Raw genomic sequence first — 4,960 nt, 5'->3', positions numbered from 1 at the left:
AATGTGTCACCTTCTGTCTGCTCTACATGCATCATCACCTTCAGATGCCTAGAAGATTTCAGTTAATGCTACACATGATGGCTCATTGCCTACCAGCTGGTTATTATCATCAGCTTCTAGCCCAGTTCTGAATAAAATGAGTGCATTACTTTTGACCTAAGAGGAACTGTATGGCTCAGTTTGAGCTTATTGCAAACACCAGCTCCTTTCCCTGTGGAATAATACAGTTGAGATCAGCTGGAACCCTCAGTCACAGGAGCTCTCTAGTTTACTGGAATGAGAGTGACAACAAGCTACTCAGAATTTCAAAAATCTGGGACCAGCCTATTATTCTTGATTTATCTTTCAGAATTTAAATGCAATCTCTTTGCCCTTTCTCTTCCCTCATCTTATCCAGGGACGCAGGTAGGCTGAAAATAGAGTGAAGGTTTGGGAGCTAGAGAGAGACAAGCAGACAGACTGAGTAGGTTTAATATTTAAACTTGCCTATTAACTCAGAAAAATGAGGTTATGTTAGAAAAAATTCTCTTTGTAGTTGCAGATATGTACATAGGTGAAAAATAAATCATCTCGCACCCATCCCCTATGGCAATGAGCTGCATTTATTAAACAGGGAGCCATGTCACCAGTTTGGAATGAAGCAACAAAAAATTGTTCATTCTCTTTTGACTACATTCAACAACTATCTTGGCCAGACAAACTTTCTCTAAAGCTCCTGGCCATTGTCAGTAAGAATCTTGTCAGGCAGATCTGTTCTGATGAAGATTAATTAATCATGCTACTTACTTGCTGCAATATTATGACGCCTCTTCAGTTCTGGTTTGTTGACCGAGGGTGCTTCAGTCACAGCCCAAGTACCCACCTCAAAGGGAACAGAACTTTGATAGGCAGAACAAAACTTTGTCACTGTAAAAAACTCCAAACCTAAATCAAGTCAAAGCAACAAACAAAACAAACAAACAAACAAGCTACTGGACAACAAACTTTGTCTGAAACACATTAAGATACAAAAGGTAACAACCTAATCTTCAATGCAAACAATTTAACCAATGCAACTCTACAAGCAAAATACACCTGATATTTTGGGTAAAAGAGGTGTCCCTCTACTGTGTCAGTACTCAATCAATCTACTGAACAACAACACAAAGAGAATTATGCAACCTCATCAATAACAAGTTCATTGCTTATGCACAATAATCAAACACACGGTAATACAGCCAGCTGTAATATCCATCTTGGTAAACAAACATCTAGTAGACAAATATAAACCCTGCTAGATGGCTTATATTTAAAAAACTTTTCAGTAACTACAGGACAACCATGTAGAACCCCTTTAATATTCATTGGAAAAGAGATAAAGTTTAGTTGTAAAGGACTAACTAAATATCCATCAAAACAGTTGTGTGCACACCAATGGCACAGCAAATATGGGTGAGGAGGATAAGAGAGGTTCATCCTAAAATACCTGTTGATTAGCACTAGTGTCCAAAGGCCCCTATTAGGATTAGGTGCTGCTTGTCCGAACTGCATCAATTTTTTTTATTATGTAAGAGAGATGGTCCCTGTACTTGGGATTTGACAATACTGTATTTACTCTGGAAATATTATGCCTATATCCAAAAAACGCCAAAATGCTGACAGTTTTTTGATCCTGCTTTTTCAATATGCTAAGCTTTCCACCTCTGTACTTTTAATTAGGAGAGTTTTGTACAAGGCAACTAAAGGACAAGCAAAGAGAAGTGGAAAGAAAAATTCTGTTTCCTCCCGTCCCCTACAACATTGATCTATACCTGAAAATACCATCCAGCTGCAGGGTCAGTACTGAGTTGTAGAGTTCCTGAGACAAACCAAGTCATGCCTAAGCACAGTTTTTGGGGAGAGTTTTTCACTGCAAGTGAACAAAACTTGAAATCTAATGAAGCACAGAATCATACAAAGCACAGAATCTTCTGGGTTGAAAGAGATCTCCTGAGAGCACTTAGTCCAACCCCACAGCCCAGCAAATTCAGCTACAGCAGGTTGTGCAGGACCATCTCCAGATGGGGTATGGAATAGGTCAAAGAATGGCTGAAGTCTAATCAAAGTCCTAGTGTAAGTTTGGCTCCCTCTGATTTTCACGAATGACTGACATATTTTCTTAGGAGACAGTCAGCTTGGTTTGGTGCTATTGTTTCAGTTTCTGTCAGTTCAAACTAACAGCTCTGCAGCAGTTTCTTCTGCTTCTTTTCCCAACAGAAGGACTGACTATTTTTAAGCAGCCCTTTCTTATAAAAGCTGAAATCAGCAAAATCTTAACAACTGGAATAGTCTGTACCCTTAAAACATAAGAATATTGTATTCTGTGGCTATAACCTTCTGTCATCCAGGATGGGAACAGAGTCCTAGGCTGACACATAAAAGACAGTTAAGTAAAACGCCACAGTATTCTCTTCCTGGTGCCAATTCATATCTAAAAGCTGAGAGAAAAATACACTCCTGGTGACAGCTTTGAAACAAGTCAATGTGTGACAGTAATCAGTTCTCTTCTGTCAAGTTGGATTCCAGAATAAGAATAATTCTTTTTAGGCTCTGTGCCAACATTGTCAAGGAATAAGAACAAAGCCACAAAGTAGTACTTGGCTAAACCTCTCAGAAATGAAGACTATGGGCTTTCAGTGAAGAGGGGTGCTGGCTACCTGAGAAAAGGATAATTCTGGTAGATTGCAGAGAACTCAAACTGTAATGGCTGGCTCAAAGAAGGGCTCTGAAACAGTGAGAAGAAGCAATAGAAAAGGACAGGTCTGTGCAACAGGTTTGTGGAATTTTGGCAGGATGACAGAAACAGAAAACAAGGATTTACTAATGCAAAGAAAAAAAAGAGAAGAAATCAAATTATGTACGAAGAATCAGGGGGCTTCACGTAATCTACAAGGATACGATAAAAACAAAACCAGTACGTTGGTAATGTCAGTGTTATCTGCTGGAGCGAGGGACTGATGAATCGAAGTGTTTATGATAGAAAAACCAGGGTTCAGAGGCTTATCGCATCAGGGAACAAAAATCAAACATAAAGGTGAGACTGAGCAACATGTAGTCTCACCCCTAAAGAGGGAAAAACCTTCCCTATCTTTTTCTGTCTACGACCTTTTGTCAAATCACAAGAGCAAAAAATATGAAATTAGAGAGTAGAAAACCTGTTATGAACTTCTGGAGTGACAACATCACTGAGAGAAAATGGTAATTTCCTTTCTCAGTCCCTAACTGAAGGTCTGCCTGTCCTTCCCCCCCACAACAGAAGCAAAAGACTTTAACAATACTGAAGAAGCTGTTCAGCAAACCCAGGCATGCAAATGTGAAAACCATATCTGTAAAGCATAAAAGGCTTGACCAGCTTTAATCAGTAGCCTAAATGCAGCCCAAGAGACACCTAGGTAGCATCACAGAAATCAGGGAAGAGACCTCTGGACACCATCTAGTCCAACCCCCCTGCTAGGCTGCTGTGTCTTTATTTCCTCAGCTTCTCCACTTTACATTTAAAACCCAATCCTTCTCTTTGCTTTGATTGACCTCTAACTTTAGCGACCATGACGTAGCTGTTAGCCTTTCTGTCTCTAATGTCACTTCACATGCTGACAGAAGGTGTAATCCACATACTTAGCACAAAATCTTGAGACATTTAAAAATTAAGATGAAAATTCATCCTCTTGGTTATGTGGAAGTCACCAATAACAAACCCTTCAGGTTTCAGGTAGCCTCTCTTAACAACAAAAAGTGTTAATTCAGAACTTAAATGATACTGTGCCTCTAGCCAAAGTTGGTTATGAAATTTCCACACTGTAAATTGGAACAGAGAACAAAACCTGATTTAACATACAAAATAATTCTCTCCTCATGCCCCAGGCCCTTCCAAAACTCACTAAACTTCACCATTTCATAATGATGTGCCAGGTAAAGGGAATAGCAAGGTGTAGAAAAGGCAAAAGAATGATGTATTGAAAGAAGAGAAACACTGAATCTTTATTGCAGAAAAAAAAAGGTTGTCCAAACATGGATTTATTGCCATTGCCCCCTGTCCTTCCTCTTTGTCTTTGAATTCACTCAACAAATCTCTGAACAGAGCACTGACTAGAGAGCAGGGCTCACCATACAGGAGTCAAGCTTTCAGTAGCATTTGTAGATTTGTGTAAGCTCTTGCCATGGTTTTACAGCTGGATTCCTGTTGAGTGCTTGCTACGTAACTAACAGAAGCATAATACTCATCAACTAAATGGATAGGGCATATCTTGGGCTTTGACCTTAAGACTAAACTTATTGAAAACAAATCTCAGCAGAAGTGGAATCTTGCCAGGAACTACAAGGCGATACCAGTTGTCTCCAGCCCTCCAAATTTCACACCTGAGGCAAAAGGACTCCTCCTGAACCCAGGAGGCTCTGGGTTCAAAACAATGTTTGCACCGTGCATCCAACTCTTGTGAGTCAAGTGCTTTTAATCTCTCCTTTCATGACTAGAGACAAGTTCTAATCATTTGTATTGCACAGATCCTCTGACATGGCTATGCAAACACGATAGAGCTGAACCTCAACACACTCGGCATTTTCCTGAAAAGAAAAAGCAAAGAAACCAGGAAAAGTTTGCTGAAAGTAACCAAATAAAATAGTCTGCATTAGCTCAAAACAAGACGTAAGTTGTAGTTAACTCTAGGCTCCTTCTCTAAATGCTTGTGTGTCACATCTGAGACAGCCAGAATGCAATCCCCGTCATTTAAATCACATGGTTTACGGGGCTGGGGCTCCAGGAACATCATGACATTCGTAACGAGGACTCGGCAAGGATCGCCCGTTTCTCTCTGGAGCCAACGAGCACCTCGCTGTCACATCCCCGTTCGCACACTGCAGCCAGAGCACAACGCCAGCAACTTCTGCAGCCGTCCTGAACTCCCGCAGCCGCCACCGCCGCCGCTCCAGCGAACAGCTCCGACCG

Source organism: Geospiza fortis, unplaced genomic scaffold, assembly GCF_000277835.1.
Source record: "Geospiza fortis unplaced genomic scaffold, GeoFor_1.0 scaffold318, whole genome shotgun sequence".
In the NCBI taxonomy this organism is placed as follows: domain Eukaryota; kingdom Metazoa; phylum Chordata; class Aves; order Passeriformes; family Thraupidae; genus Geospiza; species Geospiza fortis.
The sequence above is the reverse complement of the archived record's forward strand: the minus strand, read 5'-3'. Positions refer to the sequence as shown.